We start from the raw sequence: 22902 nt of genomic DNA, 5'->3' as shown, positions 1-22902 counted from the left end.
GGTTGCCGGGGGAAGGGGGCAGGGAGAGGGTGGTGGGGTCATGGGCATTGGGGAGGGTATGTGCTATGGTTAGTGCTGTGAAGTGTGTAAACCTGGTGATTCACAGACCTGACCCCAGGGGCTAATAATACATTATATGTTAAAACAAAACAAAACAAAACAAAAAAAACCAAACTTAAAAAAAAAGAGTACCACAGATTGGGCACTGGAATGGTGCCGAAACATATAATTCCAAAACTTTTCGAAAAGCAGACAGGATGTAACACAATGAGGTTAATAAATGGAAGAAACACAGAATGCCAAAATAAGCCAAGTAACGAAGGTAACTTCTGTAAAATGAAAAGCAATGAAGAGACTGTCTTGTTTTCCACAAACTGATCATATTTTGAAGCTTGAAGGTACATGTAATGCTTCCAGAATGAAAGCACAAGAGAACTGCTGATTGTTCTTTCTGTGAAACAACTCATAATTATTCTGCTAAATGGTGTAATTACATACTTTCATTGAAGAAGTGCTGTTTTTTTTTTTGTTTTTGTTTTTGTTTTTCTTAGTGTGGAGTGTGGTCTCAAGCACTACTGAAAAGAGCTTTGGGTTTAGAGTCAGCCATAGGTTTAAAACTCAGCTTTAGCACCAACTGCATGAATTCAAGTGTCATAGGAATGAACTTTTTTCACTGTGTTCCTGAGAAGACTTACAGAGGCAAATTCATCTTGGAAACCTGGCACAGAGTCAGAATCGATGGATATTAATTGTCCCCTTATCTCTCCTCTTCTCCATTGGGTAAAAAAAAATGCATTTGATTTACTCATTCAGGGTGGGAGCCGACGGAGAACAGGCTGAGGTATAACCTGGGAGATCTAGAGGGTTGATAGCTTCCACTGCTCTAGGTAGAAGCAGGTGACCCATGGAAATGGGTTTAAGCAGAGTAGAAAATGGTTGCTCTGAATAGCCAAGGAATCATGGTCATTCAAAAAATAGGAATGTGTAAAGGCTTAATGATCTGGAAAATAATCGAATTTAAATATACTAAAGCTGACCATTTAAAAGAGCTGAGAGAGAGGAAGCAAATTAAGTGTTAACACAGTCAAAATTCGCAGATGGATCCACATGATTGTTAATAGATGAAGGATTTTTTTTCCTTTTCTCTACTACTTAATAGAATGTAATTTATTTATGTCTGAAAAAGTGAATGTGTTTTAATGCTCTGGGAGGCTGATATTTGGTTGTTCGTTTTAAAATAAGCTTTGTGTGATGGTTATCCTTGCTTCCTGGGAATTTTATATGAGTTTTCTAGGCTCTGCTAATAAGAAGCACTGCATGGATTAAAGATAAAGGCATGGTACAAAATGAGAATTTTAAAAATAAGATAAAAAAAGTAGAAAGTAATTTCCTAACAATAATGGTGATGATGTTATACTTTTTAATAATAATAATTCTACTATAGAGTATTGTAATTACCACACATTACAGGAGAAATGGAATTAGGAATATCAAAAAAAATAAGTAAATAGCTCTATGTAAAATGTATGAGTTTTAGGCTCTAGGGTGTGACAGAAGTAGGGACAACTAGGACAGGCTGTAATATAATGGAGAAAAAAACAGATGTGGGATCCATAGATCCTTGTTTAAATTCTAACTCTACTACTTATTCACATAACCACTTAGAGACTTCTAACTATAAAAAAATATAAAAAAGCATACTTTGCCTCATGGCTTCCAACCATGATGGAATGACTTGTGTTCTTATAGTAAGCAACTGTAAAGTTGAACAAAATATAACTGTATGCATGTATTGAACAAAAGGGACCACAATATTGTGATCCTTGAAAGAGAAAAAAACATGTGAATCCTGCCCCATGCTCTTTCTAGGGACATTTTTGGAGGTTAGCACTATGCTGTGAATTTCAAGTAAAGGACAACAGTCTAGTTGAGTTGAGAAAGTTTTGAGTTTGGGGCTGTGTCAGTATATGGGATGTTCAGGGTATGGTCCTAGAGAGGCCAGAGCAGCAAAGCCAGGGACAAAAGAACCAATCCTCAGTGGGGATTCTTCACCTGGTCTTTGGCTAGTATTTGGACTACATATGCATAGAGTAAGGCTTTATGAGGCCCCAGTGAGGAGATGCTACTATAGGACTAAGAGCTGAACAGAGATACTAAGAGGTCACGAATGCTTGGAGATGATGGAGTTCAAGACCAAAAAAAGTGTAAGAAATCACCAAAGATTCTAAGCATTTATTGAGATCCCAGATGCCCACATCTTAGAAATAAGGATGATATCTTGGAGTAAAAGCTCTGGATGGGCTAAGGACAAAACCTGTACAAAATGTTCATAGCAGTGGTGTTCATAAATGCCCAAATCTGAAAACAACTCAAATGTTCTTCAGTGGTTGAATGCATAGGCAAACTGTGGAACACTATTCGGCAGTACAAATGAGCAAACTATCGTTACATGTCATGATATTAAAAATATGATGCTAACTAAAAGAAAATCTCAAATAGACATATACTATATGGTTCCATTTGCATGACAATCTTAGTAAAAGAAAACTATGGTTGCCCGTCTTGGGTGTGGAAGGGTGTGGATACAGAGTGATAGCAAAGTAAGTTCTGGGGATGATGAAATTGTTGTGTGTTCTGATTGTTTTGGTGGATATGTGGATCTTAATATATGTCAAAATGTGTAAGTATACCAAATGTTAATTTACTATATGGTAATCAAACATAAAATTGGGGAAAAAAAGTGTGTGTGTGTGTATGTGTGTGTGTGTCTTAGTGGAGAGAGGGAAATTTTGAATTTTGAAAAAAGTAACTAAGTGGGTATTATATAGTATAGTATCAGAAATTAAAAAAAAAATTAATGGACCTTACAGCAGATTTAATTATGTGAAAGACAGAGTCGTTGAACTTGAGGTCAGATTAATAGAAATGATTGAATTCAAAAAAAGGGTAGAAATATTAAAAAAATATGCAGGATCTTAGTGTTTTGTACAGCAACATCATACAATTTTACAGATATATTATATGTATATACACATTAGCATCCTATAAAAAAAGGAGGAAGAGGGAACATGACCCCTTGAAAAAATACCTGAAGAAATAACGGACTTATATCCTAAATATATAGAGAAGTCTATAAATCAGAAATAAAAAGACAACCCTAAAAAGAGACAAAATACTTGATAGACACTACAAGGGAATATACAAATGGCCAATAAGCACATGAGACTATGTTCAACATCATCAGTCCTTGGAGAAATACAAATTAAAAGCACAATGAAATACCATATCAAAGACACTGGAACACCACATTAAAAGTATTCACGGAGGTGTGCTTGGGCGGCTCAGTTGGTTAAGCCTCCAATTCTTGGTTTCAGTTCAGGTCATGATCTCAGCGTCCTGGAATGGAGTCCCACATCGGGCTCGATGCTCAGGAAAGAGTCTGTTTCTCTTTCTCTCTTCCCTTCTTCCTCTGCCCCTCTGCCTGTTTGCAGGTACGTGCTCTCTCTCTCTCAAATAAATAAATAAATAAATAAATACATGTTGAAAATAAATTATTAATAGAACCAAACGTTAGTGAGGTTTTGTAGCAACCGAGGTACTTACAAATTGCTGGTAGGTATGTAAAATTGTATAACCACTTTGGAAAACAGTTTGGCAATTTCATATACAACTATACCAACTCCTAAGTATGAACCTGACATATACCCACAGACAGACTTACGCAGAAATATATCTAGTAGTTTTGTTTGTAATCGGCCCTAACTGAAAACAAATTGTTTTATATTCATACAGCAGAATTCTTCATAGTAATAAAAATGATGTAATTACTGATTCATATTCATATTCAAGAATATGGATAAATCTCAAAAACATTATGTTGAGTGAAAGAAGCCAGACACTAAAAAGCACCTATTGAATGATTCCATTCATATGAATTTTATTCAAGAAGAGATAAATCTATGTTGTAGAAATCAGAACAGTAGTTACCTAGGAGGGTGAAATAACTGTAAGGAAACATGATGGGGTTTTCTAGGATGGTGAAATTTTCTACTTTTTTTTTTTGAAGTTTTTATTTATTTGACAGAGAGAGACACAGTGAGAGAGGGAACACAAGCAGGAGGAGTGGGAGAGGGAGAAGCAGGCTTCCTGCTGAGCAGAGCCTGATTTGGGGCTCCATCATACAGCCCTGGGATCATGACCTGAGCTAAAGGCAGATGCTTAATGACTGAGCCACCCAGGTTCCCCCAAATTTTCTATGTTTTGATAGAGCGATTATACCTATATATAAGCCAAAACTCATCCAACTGTCTATCTGTGATCTGTACATTTCATTTCATGTAAGATGAATAAAATACCTCAATAAAAAATATGTACCTCACAACTTTTGGGGGGGAATGAATGGAAACACATTTTTTTAATATTTTGCTTTAATTTAAAAGCTATTTACCCTATAACCAGTTATAATATAGAAAATAAAAAAGTATCTAATTCTGTACCTTTAATGTCATAGGACAAATGGAATTCCTCTAATGTTGTCAAATTAATTTAACAATAATATATTTTATGATCAGTATTACATTTAAAAAATAATCATCAATGAGATACATCCTAAGTAGCCAACATTAGAAACATATCTGAGTAAACTATGGCATTGTAAACATATATACAGATAATTTTGCCAAGTTTTAATGTAAAGTAGAGTGAAAACCTAGAAATAGAGAATTCTGAGTGTATAGTATGATATCAGCAGCATGAATGCTTGAACGTATATGCTATGTGTGCATGTGTGTGTGCATGTGTATGTGTGTGAGTTTAAGCAGTCAGTAAGTGGAAAAATTATTATATCATTACCTCTGGTTGGTGGGATTATAGACAAGTTTAATTTTCTTTTCCATACTTTGTTATTTTCTTAATATTTCACAAGAGCATAAATTTTTATTATGAGATAAATATATAATATTGAACTATTTTTCAAATTTTATAGCATAGCCCAATTTCAAAGTTTTTGATATCGATGAACTTATCTAATTTTCACCACTGTTTGTTGTACATTAGATGACTGCAGTTGTTCTCACTTTACAAATGCAGCTCAAAAATGTGAAGGGAATAAACCAAGTTCAAATCACGTAATAAAGGGCAGGGCAGGGAGTAGAACATGTGTGTTGCATTTTCTGATTTTAGTTTAGCTTAGTTTTGGTTTTGCCATACCTTATTGCTTCTACTCATCAATGAAGCAGGTGCTCTTGTGACGTATGCTTGTACGGCAGCCTTCCAGAGAGAGTTTGATAAAGACTTGGCTGAATATTGTAGTGGCAAAAAAAGAGAATACAACGGTTGAATAATAGAAAAAGAAGCAGACTTTAAAGGTACTGGTGAAGTTCCCATGCACGGGAAATATTTGGAGGAAATTTTAAAGACTCCCTCTTGATTATTGGGGTGAAAAAAAAAAGTTTTTATTTTTTTCTTTTTAGCTGTATGCTCTGCTTTGTTTCCAGCAGGGCTTTGGAGTATCTGAGATTAATGACATATTGTCATTTCTCCAAAAATTTTATTTCAAATTTTTCTAGCATACATGCTACCAGATGTTTTTCAGAAGTATGGGATGTACTAAACTGCAGTTAGTAACCATGTTAAAATTCAATTTTGCCAGAAAATAGTTTTACTAATAGAACTCAAAGGAATAATTTCATCTTTTCTCAGTGTATCTTTCTGACAAAAGAATCCTCGTCTCAGAATTCAAAACTCTCAGGACAGTAGTTTTTTAAAGCCAGCTTTCCTCCAAACTTTCTGCTTTAGCATTATAGCTCTTATTAAAACTGGTATATGTTGTTATATTCTTGGTATCTGGAGTAGAGTTATTGACAGTGTTTGTGTAAATTATATTATTTGATTTTATTCTGAACTGCTGTTTGTAGGTACTTGAGCAACTTACCTACTTGTTAGCCAGTTCCTAAGTAGTCTTCTTGAGATTAGTAGTTTTATTTTTTTCTCTGATAAGCAAAGAGTTTTAAAAACAAATTGAAAGATGTGACTTATTTTTGGAAAGGTAGGCAGCATCATGAAGAGGTCAATTCTCTCATAATTTATTTTGCAAATTTAACATATTAAGTTTTATTATTGATTTAGTATATTTTAATAAGTATACTAACAGGATGTTTTATTCCTGGAGCTATAGAGGTTGATTATGAAATATGCAAGGAAGTGATGGTAAGAAATTTTCTAAAATAGAAAGGCAATAAGGTGGAGGATTAGCCCTACCAAATGTGAAAATATATGATAAAATCTACATAACCAGAAACATGAGGTATTTAGATATGAATAAACAGAAAGACCAATGGAATTAATTGGAATCTTTAGGAGATTCATTTTGTTTAGAGACTAATACTTGATGCAGAGAAAGATTAAAAAAATATATAAATAGTGTTGAGACAACTCGATCACTGTTTGGAAAATTAGAACCAGATTTGTATCTCGCCTGATATGTACCAAAACAAATACCAAATGGATCAAACATCTAAATGTGAAAAAAACATGAAACCATTTCTATTTTAGAAAATATTAATGCGAAATTATTTTATAACTTGACACTGGAAAAAACCTTCCTGTTTTCCAAATTCTGAAACAATAAAAACAATGATGAGTTTATTTAAAAAACAAACAAACACATTTTCATGGATTGCAGAAAAGAACAGGAACAAAGTCAAAAAACAACACAAAGAGGAATAATAATATTTGCAACTTTTATGACAAGCTAAGGTGTAACAGTCCAAATATATAAAAAGATCCTAAAGGTGGAAAAGAAAAAATTCTACCAAGGTGAACAGAACAAGTAGATAAAAGCAATAGGAGATTTAACAAATATTTAACAAATAAAAGAAACACAAATGACCCTTAACTATACATAAAGTACTCCTGCTGATGCTTGAAAAAAAAGATGCAAATTAATCTTCATTGAGAGCATTTCTCAATTGTTCGATTGTCAAAAATCCAGAAATTGACAAAATTCTTTGTTGGTGAGGTTGTGGGGAAATAAGAAGTCATATATTTCAGGTGGGAATGGAAAAATTGTCCAAGTCCTATGGAGAGGAATTTGGCAATATCTAGTTACATTGCATCTCGTTTGGCTGAGGAATCTTATTTCAAGAAAACTATCTTGAAGACACACTTGAAAAAATAATGAATGATTTATCCAACACTATACCTCATAGTACTTTTATAGCAAAAAGACTAGAAACAGTCCAAACACATATTAAAAAATAAATGTCATTTCACACTGCAATGAAGTATCATGCAGTTGCAAAAGAAATGAGTTAGCATTCTATTTATTCATATGGGTTGAATTAGTTTTTTATACTTTAATATGTCATCATCTCTAGCATTAAGTGAGTAGGAAACCATACAAAGCATAAAAAATAGCCTGCTTCTTTTTGTAAATACAAGTGAGTATATGATTACATTTGTAGAACAAAACAATTTGAGTTACCCAAATTTGGTTGTCAATGCTGTTCTGGAAGACTGGTATCATGCAGTCTCCCTCCTCTAAAAGAAAATACTCCAGAGGGATTAATCTCTCCATCAGGCTGTCCTCTTGGAATCTGGACCCAGTTATAGTATCCCAGACCATTTTCATAAAGATGAGTTCAAGGGTTCTTTGAGGCATATGGACAACCCCACAAGAGGGTAAAAGTTCACAGAGTCCCTGAAAGGGAGTAATGGGGACTATGGTATTGCTTGATCCTAGTCCCATCCACTGGAGGGGGAGTTAGACAAGGTCTAGAGAAGGCAATTCTAGACAATTCTAGACAATTGTAGTGCCTCCTGAGATGTGGGTCCCAGGGTAGGAGCCTTCCTTAGCCAGGTCTAAAAGCAGTAATGAGGGGCAGACTGGGTTCATAGAAATGAATTTTATATATTTTTTACAAACCTGTGAAGAGATCTTAAACTTCATTCATCAGTCTTAATGTCAGTAATAATACTGGTATTGCTATGTCAAAACCATCACAATTACAGTCAATTGTGCTATAACATGATATATATTAAAATCACTGTGCTATGCAAAATAAAACCACAAAACTTAAGAGAAAAAGAGGGTTAGAACATAACACTAAAATATTTTGCAAATAATTATAATGCATTAAAAATAAGATCGGAATGTACCAAAAAGAGTAGCAAAATTTAAGGCATGTTAAATGGTTAGGAAATCAATACTACAGTACATATGGTGTGTAACTTTGAGTAAGACCTGACCTTTGTGGAAGCGGACTTTCAAAGTTTGCACGTTGAAGAGTTATTGAGAGATGTAGGGGATAGAAGGTTATCTGAAATTGGAAGGAACATTATTGCACTAGATGAGTGAAGCTCAAAACATAGGCATTGACCCAAAGTATCTGATAAATGTTTGATGTGTGTCGGCTTCTTTATTTCTGTTTTTGTTTGTTTGTTGTATTTCTATGTGGCTCAGTTCATCTGGGGGCAGTTGTCTGCATTTTCCTAGTGTTTCTTGCAAATGCAATCATGCATAAGGAAGTGAGAAATTCACATTTAAACTCAGATCGTTCCCTAATATATAAATCATATTGGAACAAACATATTTTAAAAATAAGCATTATAGCAGAACTATGTAGTATTTTAAGGCAAAGCAAATATTTACAGTAATATTGTAAAGAGCCAAAATTTCATCATGAGAACAAGATAAAAATTAAAAAAAACTTGCAATGGTAAATAGAAAAAGTAAATATTAGTCCTAATTTGTAATATTTTCATTTAAAAAATATTTCTTAGTTTGTCCTCTTAAAATGCCTAGATGCAATGAAAATCCAGAGTCAATGGCCACCCCCAGTGGCCATATGTTTGTATCTAAACAGAATTCCCCAACAAAATAAACCATGGATCTTTGGAAAATGACTCATTACAGACTGGGAAAGAGAATGGTAGGGATAAAACTATTTTCCAAAAGACAAATGGCAGCCTGTTTAAAGGACACAGAAACTAGATTCAAAGGGCTTCCAGGCTAGGCAAAAATGGTCAAAAAACGAAGAGCATCAAATAAAATCATGATTGTAATTGATTAAAACACATCATTAAATATATAACATTCATGATCTCATTATGAAATTTAAAGAGAAGGGAGAAAAAATATCAAACTAACCGGTCAATATTGGAAGTTGATAAGGCACCTACCCATTAATCTGACATTAATAATTAAAGAGAAAAAATTAATAATTTATTCTGTTTTTTAAGGTAATTCACATATTCATAGTAGGGATAATGGGACCAGGGAGGGGTAGGGATACCATTCTTTGATACAGAAGAAATTTCAGCTAAAGGGTGTAGAAGGAATGGTAGAATTAGCAAAGCCACAATTTTGTAACCCTGAATGAAATATTGGACTTAAGCAATGGTTATTAGCGATGGTAAAGAAAATTATGTAAAAATTTCAAGGGGAACTTTATAGTAAAGGGATTAGGCTGTCACCACTGGAACTCTGATGTCCAGTTTTAGAATTATTGCAAGCTAAACAGCTGATACAATTTGCCTCACAGTGTAGTGTAATATTATGTATATAGCAGCACTCATGAATTGTTATTTCATAAATAAACTGGAATCTTAACTTATCAAGCCTTTAGATTAATCTCTCAGTCTGTAGGAACCAGGGGCTAGAAGAACAAGTTAAATACCACCATGAGAATGTAATCAGTCAAACCCAGTATAGGATATGGTTTACAGAATGCTGATTTAGTTTCTAGAATAAGTAAATTGCATTGAAAAGGAAGGGCAGTCTTAGATTAAGTAAATGTAAAAGATATTAAAAAGACAAATAAAAAAATGATGACCAATCCTTGTCTAGACCCTTATTTAAAAAAAACAAAAACAAAAACTGAAAAACTATATTTAGATGATTGGGGAAATTTGAATATAAACAGTGCCCTGAATGATATTAGGAAATCATTTTAATTATTTCATGTATTGATAATGGCTTTGAAGTTATGAAAAAGAATTCCTTCTGTTTTGAGGCACATAATGAAATATTTGTGTGAGTTTCATTATTTTGTGCCTGGAAAGTGCTTTAAGATATACCAATAAAACAAATAAAAACAGCCCTAAAAGAAATTCATCCTGGGGATAGTGAATAAAGCCTATGACAAAATATCGTGATTATGATGTTAAGTGATAGTTTTATCTAAGTTTTATTTGTATTCCCTACTCTGTAAAGGTTTGGAAATTTAAAAAAATAAGTTAAAAAAAATAACAATGTCATGTGGCTACTAAGTCTAGTCAATGCAATTTATTCAAATTATAGACATTTAGCTTAGTTAAAAGTTTTTCAATTCCATGCCATTTGAATTAATCTTTGTTCAGTTTTTCTGTAATAAAAGTCAGAAGAAATTTTAAGCAGTATTTACTTTTGGCTAAGGCTATAATGCATTAAACAGGTTTGGAAACCAATTTAGTTTTGCAACCAGCATCCTCCAAAATGAAATAGAAGGGAAGCAAAACATAAATGAACACCTACCCAAACAAATTATTAAAATGAAAAGGAAAAGGGATCTCGGTACATTATAGGAGATAATGAAAAATCATTACATAGAAAATTACGATTGTGTTAGGTTGTGATGTGCAATGTAAATTTTATGCTTAAAACCATCACAGGCTCATGCAATAAATATGCTTATCAATCACAACCAAGCCCCACTAAGCCCTGCCTGACCTGTGAATCTTGTGTATCTCCTTCTTTTTACCTTGGTTCCATCACTGGGCCCAGAGTGCTTATACCTTTCTTAGAAACTGAGGGCTCCAAACCAAGGACTTTGGCCCACCAAACATTGTATCTATGACCCTGCTCAAGACTCATTTCCCTGACCCGCCAACATAAGATGACAGTCACTCCAACCTGGTCCTCTGGCATTCCTTAGTCCACTAAATCTCCTTCTGTATGACACACAGAGAGAGAGAGAGAAAGAGAGAGAGAGCATGACCCAGGGGCATGGCGTCAGGGGAAGAAACAGAAGGAGAGAATTTTCAAGCAGACTTCACACTGAGGGCACAACCCTACCTGGGGCAGAACTCATGACCCTGAGATCCTTACCTGAGTCAAAACCAAGAGTCAGAGGCTAAACAAATTGTGCCCGCCACCCAGGCACCCCCTAAACCTCATTTAGTAGTTTTGATTCTTTTTTAAGTGTGAAATATAACACACAGTGAATCATGGATAAAATATGATGTATAGTATAAAAAATAATTATGAAATAAAGCATATGGAACCACTCCAGGAAGTTTGTTTTCATTTAACCCTTATTACTATTTGACTTCTGTGTTTTCTTAGTTTCCTGGCAGTCTCTTTCCTCAAAACTTACTATGAACTTCATCAAGGCAGCATTTTTACTGTTTTTTTTTTCATTGCTATATTCCCAATACAGAGAATAGAATAGGCAGGCATTCAACAATTGTTTTGTGCAATAAATCATCAGATATATGTTGCATTTCAAACGCACGCTCTTCTGTTGGGAATTAAAATAATATGGATGCATCTCAGTAGCTTTTATTTAATTTTTCAATTTTCAGTTAGTATCTACAAAAAGTATAGCAACTAGTATGTGGAGATCTGTATTAGGGTTCAACAAAAAAAAAAGTAGAATCAGGAGATTAGATAGAGAAGTAGGAAGATAATAGATGACGATAGATGGGTAGATAAGTAGGTAGGTAGGTAGATAGAGAGATAATAAGGAATTGGCATAGGTAATAGGTAAGCAAGTCCAAAATCTACAGGGTAAGCAGAAGGGAAGATCAGGCCACTGTAGAACCCACGGGCATGAGCTGAAGCTGCTATCTGTGCATAGGAAGTCAGGAAAAGGGCAGAGAACAATTATAGACTCAGTTATTATTTGAAGTCTCATTTATCAGGAAAAGTCCAGTCCCGTTTAAGGGCTTACCTGATTAGGTCAAGTCCACAAAACATAATTTTAGTTTAAAGTCAACTGATTAGTGTCTTTAGCTACATGTGCAAAATCCTTCTACAGCAGGAACTAGGTCAGTGCATGATTGAATAAATGTTAGAGGGTGCCCATGGGCAAAATGCCTGTTGTCCCTTTACTCCCTTCTTGTAGTTCAGCTAAACTAGCCAAGTGGAGACATCGCAAATCATCTGGAGTCATAAAGTTTTTGTAAATGAAAACATTAGTAATCACTATTTTGTGTCAATATTATAATGTCTCATTGAGATTCTCCTGGTTTATGAGAGCCCTGAGTCTACCCTGATACACTTAGCCCATGATATGGAAGAGTTTCCCAGCCTGGGTTCCTGTAAAATGATTGCAAAAAAACTTTGTTACTTTGGTCTACTCATTACACAGTGGAAGCTAATGAAAAGCCAATTTTTAGGTCCCAAGTTGTGTCACAGGGTGCCAAGACAACGAGGTTCTAAGAGAGACCAACTGGCCATTCTAAATCAGATTGATACTACTAACCTGATCACTTAAAAATCATTCATAGAATCAAGTTTTCTCAGAGTTTGATGAAAAAATACCTTGACCTTGGCATTGGTGGAGGCCACTTTTTTAAAAATAGAGTTTGTCACATCTCATGAACATTTTATTCTTGCTTTTTCTTCTGCTGTTGTTATCACAGTGACAACTAATGTCAATTGAAATCTGACAGGGAATTTCAACATCAAGGACATACTTTTAATATTAAATTTCCATAATGTCTGAAGGGTTTGAAGAGGTGGGGGGGTGGGAGGTTGGGGGAACCAGGTGGTGGGTATTAGAGAGGGCACAGATTGCATGGAGCACTGGGTGTGGTACAAAAACAATGAATACTGTTATGCTGAAAATAAATTAAAAAAATGATTATAAAAAAATAAATAAAACCTTAAAAAAAATTTCCATAATGTCCTGGTTGCTGATTTATGCACTATACTTGCAATGGCTTTCTGAACGCTAAGCATTGCTGGTCTACCCAAGATAACTTGCAGGCAGTTGACCAATTAAAAAAAACCCAATGATTGCATGTAATGGTTGTTTCACTTAAAACTTGGTAGCTTGAGGAAGTTTGAGCAGAATGAAATTACCTTCCTTGCTCAGTTACTTAGACCATTCTCTTTCCTCAGTGACACAAATCCTGGAGCAATTCAGTCATAAGAATTACCCAAGTGAGAGAAAAGCTGAAAATCAGCAAGTCTGTGTAAATTTAGTCAGATTATGTGGCTCCTCTAAAAAGAACCAAGTAAGACTCTAAAGTGTAGTTATTTAAAATCTGACTTACAGAGGAATTCTTACATTAGCAAACTCCTATTCACCCAGCCTTCAGCTGGAAATATCGTTATTTTCAAAGGAGAACAGAGTATCGCATGCTTATCCTTTATCCGCAGTGATCTTGAGGATGCTTTGCATCTATTACATAGCCAGGGATCCATGCCTGGAAGGCACTAAGAATGCTTTAGAGTCAATTGGATTACAAACTTTCAAGCACATGTTTTCTTTGGTAGAAAGGCTTTTTTTTTTTGGTACTACTTGGGAAATACAAACTAGACTTCCAGGTTCATAATGCAGAATTTAAAGTTAAGCTAGTAGTTTTTATTTTTATTTTTGAGTGAGAATAAAGTAAAACATGCTGAGAGTATTAGAAATGATTGATACTAAATTTTGAATAATGTGAGATCAAAAGCAGGTACATTCTTTTCTTCTTAATATTGGTTTCATTATAAATAACTTTATAACTTTAAATGTATGAAAAGTTGTATTAAACAGCCATTGGTTTTACCTACATATCCACTCTTTTAAAAGTCCTATTTGCTAGAGAAACAGCAGTATTATTTGAAAATATATTCAACACTGTGTAAACACAAAAGCAGGAAAAGAAATTAATGCTCTGATGTTGAAAATACTGAAAATAACTACTCTGACTCATGACACATTGCCTTTTCCCATCAACAGGTATTTACCATTTTAAATCTATGCTTCTAAAAAATGAATGGTCGTCCTGAAAATGGTGATTATCACTTAGATTTTGGATTCTTTTTAATCAAAGCAATATTATAATTTTCCTTGGGAAAGGCATAGCAGAGGTGAAAAAATAGCACAGTTTTAAAGTAACTGCCTAATAGCGAGTTACTCTCAAATATCTTCCATGAATGTAATTTTTTCTTCCCACATCCCTGTTTTTTTTTTTTTTCCTGGCAAAAATGGGTTTATGTAATCTAGGAAATCCCTCAGACTATCAATGATTGTAATAATGAAATAGACTCAGTTATCTTCTGAACTAATCATTTTCTTCCTTGTCAATTTATCCATTGTTCCATTAAGGTCATTCAAGTATTGATTACAATTCCGTACTTCATAGAGGTCTTCGATTGTCGTTTGAATTCTTTCTTTTTTTCTTTTCGTTTTCTTTTTTTCTTTATTCTTTTTTCTTTTCTTACAACTTCAGAGCACTGTGTCATTAAAACAAATAAAGAAACAAAAAACCCAACATTGTACTAATAATGTAACAATATCCATTTTACTAGGTTTCATTTTTGTTCCTTTGAAGTGTCCCTGTTTACATTCAACAACTATGGTAAGCCATGTTAGAAAATCAGAGTTTATTTGTCAAGGAAATGTCCAGCAGTTTGCCGGAAATGTTTTCATGGGGTTGCAGTGATTACCCTGTAAATTTTCTATGGTCTGGTGTCTGGTCATCGCACCCTGTGGTCATGAAAATGTGATTTGTCAGTTCTTCAATAGTGGATTTATTTCATAGGTAAAGATTCACACTAACCATGTCTAAAGACTGATACACAATGTGAGGAGATCCTATAAACCAGAATTCTGTGCAGTTCTACTGGACATATTTTCTTCCTGATAGTATGCCCACATGGGAAGCCAGGGGTTTTTGTTTTGCTTTGTTTTTTTAATTTATTTGGGAGAGAACGTGAGCCAGAGTGATCATGAAAGGGCAGAGGGAGAGGGAGAAGTAGGCTCCCCACTGAGCAGAGAGCCCCATGCGGGGCTTGATTCCAGGACTCTGGGATCACGACATGAGCCAAAGGCAGATGCTTAACCCACCCATGGGTCCCAGGAAGCCAGGTTTTAAAGAGAAGTTTCCTTTGAATATGGACTCAAGATTAGACATATAATATGATTGAAGGTTCTGTGTCTGACAAAAATTATTAAAACAACTGGAGTCAATTGACCACAATTCCTTGTATCCATGATTATGCTAGGAATTTTGTAGCCTGGATAGAGAGACAGTCAGTCTTAAGCAGAGATCTCATAGGCATCCTCACTGACAACCGCCTTGCCTTTAAGTTCCTATATATTTATTGAGATTATTACAAAGCTTGGCTGGCTTAAGAACCACACCATCTTTTGAAGGTCACTTTGCCTCTTTGTCTTGCTCCATTTGTGTATGGACTTTTAATTTTTATGAGAAAAATTTGCAATGAAAAAGACAACTCTTTTGCAAACTTGAGAGGCATACCTCTCTCAAAGGACACTTGGTATCCTAAACACTTTTTCACTTTGAATTACACAGATTTGTGGTAGATAATGGAGGCTTTTAGGACTTATGCTTTCCTTCACTCATGAATTTGGTTACTACATTCCATTCCTTCCATGGTTTTTTCCTCTGTTGGTAATCAACACTTAAGTGAGGGCCTCGAAGATTCTAGTTTTTGCTGATTACTTGTATCTTTGAAATTCGTATAGACTTAAAGAGTTTCCAGAAAAATACCAGAGAGAGGGGTGCCTGGGTGGCTCAGTGGGTTAAAGCCTCTGCCTTCAGCTTAGGTCATGATCTCAGGGTTCTGGGATCGAGCCCTGCATCGGGCTCTCTGCTCAGCGGGGAGCCTGTTTCCCCCTCTCTTTCCGCCTGCCTCTCTGCCTACTTGTGATCTCTGTCAAATAAATTAAAAAAAAAAAAAAAAAAGAAAGAAAATACCAGGAAAGATCTGCTGACATAAATGCCTTAGAATTTCCAAGGCTATTGTGTAGGTATTTCTGGTGATACTTCAGTTTTAAAAAAGATATTTCTAATGAAATACCTTTCTAACGTCTTACTAAGTTAATTGGTCAAAATAATTGTTTCTTCTTTTAAAAATTATTACATGATTTCATTATTATGCAAGTAATTCATTTTTATTATCCTTTTTTATGTAAAAATACTTCCTTTTTATATATATTCTTTGTATATTTAATGTTTTTCTGGCTCCAAGCATGTGACGGGAGATAATTTAAATTAAATATTTTCATCTAAACTGTGAGATAAGCTCTTTTGAACTTTTGGTTAGTCCTTACTTTCAGGAAGATTCTAAGCCGTTTGAACAGCAATGAGAGTGATGTTTTTTCTTGGAAGGCAATTGGCCATAGATATGATACATAGAAGAATATGGACATTATTTTCATGTATTTATTCAATATATATTGCTTCCTCTGTACCAGGTAGTATGTTAGGCTCTAAAGCTGCACTGCTCAATATGGGAGCAGGTAGCTACGTGTGACGCTCAAGCACCTGAAATGTGGCAGTGTGACAAAGAAGATGATTTTTAAATTTTATTTAATTTTAATAATTAAAATAAAAATACTTAAAGTAGTATAAAATTTTTAAATTGATTATATATCAAAATGGTAATGTTTTAGATGTATTAGTTACATAAAGTATATTACTACAATAAATTTCTTTTTGCATTCTCCTGCATGGAATATTAAATGTCTATGACTCATTATATATCTATTGCATGGTGCTATTAATAGAATAGACATGGTCTTCAGCATCATGAAACTTTAGCCCATGATTTGTCATGAACTTTAGATATGGAAGGCTGCTTTTGATCACTAACTTAACAATGAAAATTACACCAAAAATAAATAGCTAACAAAATCCATCCAGAGTAAAAGTAAATAGAGAATTTTTGAGTATTTTTATACTAAAAAAAATCCTGTAAGAAACTAAGTGATCTTAAATGACCAGATGAATGAGGTTTAACTCTTTTTATGGTTTATTGGAACCCATTTTATTATTGCATATTTGCCATTTTTTTATTCTGGACAGAAAGCCCTTTCATTTATGGAAGAGTTTTCTTAATTATTAAAGCAATTCTGTGGGGTAAGTAGTCCTTCTCCTACTTTACAAAACATGAAAGAAAGGCTTCCAGTAATTATTTGACTTTTTTTTTAAAGATTTTATTTATTATTTATTTGACAGACAGAGATCACAAGTAGGCAGAGAGGCAGGCAGAGAGCAAGAGAGAGGGAAGCCGGCTTCCTACTGAGCAGAGAGCCCGATGTGGGGCTCGATCCCAGGACCCTGAGATCATGACCTGAGCCAAAGGCAGAGGCTTTAACTCACTGAGCCACCCAGGCACCCCAATTATTCAACTTTTTAAAATTTATGCAAAAATGATGAACAGAACAAGGATATAACTTGTATTTCTCTTTTCAAACTTTAAATCCCCCTTCTACCAAGGATTAGGTCCCTTGAAATTGAAGAAGGTGGCTTTGCAATGCTATTTTCAGAAAATAATACTCTACTTACAGGTTTTGTCCAGGATACTCATACAACATTTTGTATTTGACCCCAGAAAAGGAATTCACCTTTTCCCATTCTGGGATTGTTGGTTATTATAACGCATTAACCAGAGTCATTCAGTCTTCTCAGCATAGAAGTGTTCTCATGTTTCTTCTCTTGCTTAAAAGCCCCTGCTACAAGTTGCATTAAGGACAATACCAGGTAGTCTTAGATTTGGATACTATGAGAAATAAATTAATGAAAGTAGTTTTCCCAGTATAATCTGACATTGTCATTAGGAAATTCATCTATTCATAGGGATCAAGTCAAGATTTTCAGAACACATTAGCACAGACAGATGGACTCACTGAAGTGGACTTCTTAAATTTAGATCAGCCAAACAAAATATAATTATCTGAAACTAAAATAAGTGATGGATAAAGGTGGTCAAAGATATAAACATCCAATTATAAAATAAAACAAAAAATTTCTAATTCAAATTTAAAATTTCTAATCTCTGATTTCAGTTTTTTGTTTTCTGGTTTTTGTTTGTTTGTTTGTGTTTGTTTTTTGAGAGAGAGACAGAGATAGAGCACCAGCAGGGGGATGAGCAAGGGAGAGGGAGAAAGAGAAGCCTCAAAAATTCTCTCCACTGAGCACAGAACCCCACACAGAGCTCCATCCCAGGACCCCCAGGTCATAACCTGAGCCAATGTCAAACACTTAACTGAGCCACCCAAGTTGTTTCTGATCCTCAGTTCAAAACCTGTGCTTGTATAAAATGAAATTAAATCCCTCTAAATTTAGAAAAAAAAAGAGAGATCTTAATATAAATTAAACACTAATAAATAATCAGGGATAATTAAATTAATATTGTGGAGAAGAAAATTATATTATATATTTATTAGTCTAACAAACTCTTCAAACAAGAGTTAATTATTATAGAAATCACCCCTATTAGGCACCTTTATTTTTCATGGCTGTGTGTTATTTTTGTAGATTCCAAAAGGAGCTATCCTCTTTGTCACCAGGACGTACTTGCAAACTAGACAATGCAACAAATTGCACTTATTTAAGTATATGAAGTCTTTTATTAAGCAGATAATATTCTTTCAATATGCTCAGATAGGGCAAAGCAACAAATTAATGATATTAAATTGGAGAAAAATCAATTAACCGACTTACATGTACACTAGGGGAAGACGCTTGAACACAAGTCTCGATTATAGCTAAGCAGGGAGAAAGAAAGCATCTTCTGCCCTGAGATACACTAAGAATAAATAGGGTCACTCTGCCTCCTTCTCACTAAAGTAAATGAACCAGGGAACATCTCCTGTAATTGGCTAATTCCCTAACAAAACCGTTATTCCTGATTTTGCAGTATTAATGTTGGATTTTATGGCACAAACTTTGTAAACCCATTTTCTCTGTGAAATGTTTCTGTCTCTGAGGCATCTTTTTACAACACATAACTCAGAGAAAAGCAAGGCTTATCAAAGTCCGTGAGGTTGGAGCATATCGTCAAAACAAATTTCTGCTCCAGTTTGGGTTTACGGATTTGTCTCATTGGAGGGGAATGTGGATATTTTAACAACCATGTTAGAAAGAAGATAGGCATTTAAAATGCAAAAAAAGATAAGGGAAAGGACCTGTTTTTACCTTAATAAAGGTTTTTCAATCCAGCCTAGGGAACTCTTATTATCATAATTAAAATCAGGCAGATAAATTCAGTTGCATTTTTAAATTGTGTCAATCTTTCAGTAATGGAAAAACGACTTCTCACTGGTCTCAACATGGGGATACTATAAATAACCATCCAAAAACAACCGTGTGATGTGGTTGTGTCCAACATCATCACTATCAGAGAGCATAGATCTTAATGTCTTTCCAATCTATTCTTATGCTCAAATCCTTTTATTAAATATGGTGAATTGCAACTAATTCAATGAGTTAAAATCCTCTTCATGTAGTAGATATTAATTAAAGATATCTCGTCTTTTAGGCTCTTTGGCAATTATGTAAAGACAAAAACATTTTGAATTTTTCCAGGTTTTCAGGTATAAAAAAACTTTATTTTCTGGAGCATGCAATGTAAGGTATCTGGGGTGACCCCTTTCATGTAGTTCCCCAAGGTGAAATTGTTTAGTATTTTGTGCCTTTGTGTTATTGTCACTCTCTTAACTAATGAAGACCCTTTATCCCTAATAGTAAGAGACGGTGATCCTTTTGCCTAATTCTGGATATGTGTGTATGGCAAGTGGGAAAGTATGACAAGGGCATCAGAGGCCTGTAATGCTTTTATACAATGTAAACAGCAACAAAATGTAATTTCCTTTCAATGACAGAGATGACTTTCTCTTTATATTCTAACTTGAATCAAATTTAAAAATATACTGTGTGGAGTGTCATGCATAAGAATCAGTGAAAGCTTCTGGTGAATGTCACATTTCTAAAAGGTTTTAATGGAGAACACTTACACAAAGACCTGAGGAGCAGAACCAGGAGAAAACAAAAGAGGAGCAAGGAGCAACTTCTAGAAATGAACATTTCTGAACCACCATGACTTAGGAACCCAAATAAATATAATGATTAATAAACTTTTGTGGGTGGTGAAATAAAATGGAATGAAATAAAATGTTAAAGACCAGGAGGCACTTGGGAGATGGTCTTGATGCACGTCCTTACCGGGTGGAACCATGAACTTTGGATCTCGGCCACATGACAGTTGCAAGGACTGCAAGAACATCTGTTACTTGCTACAGCATCGGGCTTTTCTTAGTGTCAGCCTAAGCAAACAATATGTTAGCGTGACAATTACGTGTAGGCATGATTAGTTTTCTGCCATCAATGCCAAACAAAATTCCTTGTAAACAATGTATATTGGCATTCCCTCTTGCCTTTATTTGTTTGTTTATTTATTTTAAAGGTTTTATTTATTTATTTGAGAGAGAGATAGAGAAAGAGCACAAGCAGGCAGAGTGGCAGGCAGAGGAAGAGGGAGAAGCAGGCTCTCCACTGAGCAGGGATCCCGATGTGGGACTCGATCCCAGGACCCTGGGATCATGACCCCAGTTGAAGGCAACCGCTTAACTGACTGAGCCACCCAGGTGCACTTCCCTCTTGCCTTTAAAAAACCCTAACTTTTGTTCCCAAACAAAAGAGTTTTGGGTTTTACTGCTCAAATCTGTGCTCTCTTAATTGCAGTTCTGAGACCCTAGATAAGTGCTTTAGTTTTATTTCAGTTCTGCCTCTTTTCTGCTTAGAGAACGTGTCTGCATGTTCTAATTCTAAAAATATAAATAATTGTATTCCAGTTCAATATTACCACTGCTAAATCTCCCAATAATCTGGAAACTAAATTAAGAGGAATAGTAATCTTGCTTTATATATCTTTAGAAAATCCTCTCCAGTCTGTGAGTCTATGTACATTCTACCCTACTTTATAGTCATTGATTGCTTCTCTATTTCTCTCAATCATCCCCTCATATTTATAGAGTGGCTTCTACATGCTAGTCACTGCTGTGGGTGCTAAGGTAGAGCCAGAAACAAGAGACAAAATGTCCATGTTTTCTTGGGGCTTGCTTTCCAGTGGAGGAATGAATGAATACCTAAGATAGTTTCAGTTCTTGGTGAAGGTTATGAAAAATAGTCGGACCACTGTGTTAGTTAGCTGGGACAGCTCTAACAAAGTACTACACACTGAGTGGCTTAAACCATAGAAATGTATCATCTCACAGGGCCTAGAAATCAAAGATCCAGATGTTGGCATGTTTGGCGCCTTCTGAGGGTTGTGGGGGGTAGAGGGGTCTGTTCCATGACCCTTCTCCAGCTTCCGGTGGCTTGTTGGAAGTCTTTACTATTTCTTGACTTGTATAAGCATTACCTTGATGTCTACCTTGGTCTTCACATGTTGCTCTCCCATGTGTACATGTCTCTGTTTTCGCATTTCCCCTTTGTGTACATCCTTCATATGGGATTAAGGCCCACCGAAATGACCACGTTTTGACTTGATTACCTCTGTAAACATCGTATCTCCAATAATATCTTTTCTGAGGGTCACAAGGTAATACGTCACGATCATTAGTTAGAGACTGGCTGCTGAAGGATGTTATAGGGAGTTAGGTTAAAGAGCTGAATGAGAGGAGTTAAGGGGTCAGAGTTTCCCTTGAAGAGTGGATCTCAAGTGCAAAGGCCCCAGGCTGGATCAGATTTGTAGTCTGAGGAGTAGACAGGTGGCTGGGTGTGGAGACTCTGGGGCAAAGAAGAGTAGTGTATTAGAAGACCAAAGAAGTAGGCAAGGCCAGATTGTAGGGTTCTTCAGAGGCTGTGAGAAGGAGTTTGGAGTTATCCTAACTTCACAAATCAGGAACCAAAAGTTATAAAGAGGGAATGATACGCTCTGATCTGTATTTTCAATGATCACTCCAGCTGATGTTTCTCTTTTCTCTCTGTGGAGGCCAGCTAATCCCCTCAACTCTTTGTGATGATCTCTTTTTTTCTTACCACCGGGATCATTTACTGTCATTCTCACTCTATGGACGGTGTTAGTAGAGGTATAGGAATCACATATTTATCAGGGGCTGCATTTATTCACCTAGAAGACTTAACTGTCATCTTTGTAAAAGATCCTTCTTTCAAAGCAGCATGTTAATTGGTTGTTATACTTGGTATCATTTGATTTTATATACATTCAAAAATGTTGGAGATTAAAGTCCTTAGAGACTTTTTAAAAAGTCTCTCTGAGAGACAGAGAGCACAAGCAGGAATGAGTGGCAGGCAGAGGGAGAAGTAGGCTCCCCTCTGAGCAGGGAGCCCAATGCGGGACTTGATGCCAGGACCCTGTGATCATGACCTCAGCCGAAGGTAGATGCTTAACTGACTGAGCCACCCAGGAGTCCTGATTTTTTTTTTTTTTTTAACATATAACAGAAAACTCATCCATGGTCCAGGCTAAACCTTACCACTGCATTGAGGCTTCCCTCAATGTCCCCATAGCAGCCCTTGCTTCCTTTATAGGTCAAACCTGAATTTTAACTCTTTTCCTGTTTTGTTGTACTTACTTGTTATTTGATGCCCCAGAGAGCCTGTGAGCTCCCTTCATTCAGGAACTTAGATTTTATTTATTTTTAATTTCTTTTAGGCCAGCATGGAATAATCCCTGATAATAAGAAGAAACTAAATGTATTTTGATGATTGTGATACATTCCTAAAGAATGTTCTCTAAAAGAACTTTATTTCCCACCAACGAGAGAAGTTAAAAGTACTTAAAACAATGAGATTGTAATAATAGATTTGTGGTGGGGGCACCTGGGTTTCTCAGTTGGTTAGCTGCTTGATTGTTTATTTCTGCTCAGGTCATGATCTCAGGGTCGTGAGATTGAACCTCATGTCTGCTCCATGCTGGGCATGGAAACTGCTTAA

The sequence above is a fragment of the Lontra canadensis genome, unplaced genomic scaffold (genome assembly GCF_010015895.1).
Source record: "Lontra canadensis isolate GAN:19392208 unplaced genomic scaffold, GSC_riverotter_1.0 scaffold1, whole genome shotgun sequence".
In the NCBI taxonomy this organism is placed as follows: Eukaryota; Metazoa; Chordata; class Mammalia; order Carnivora; family Mustelidae; genus Lontra; species Lontra canadensis.
This window is presented reverse-complemented; position numbering follows the sequence as displayed.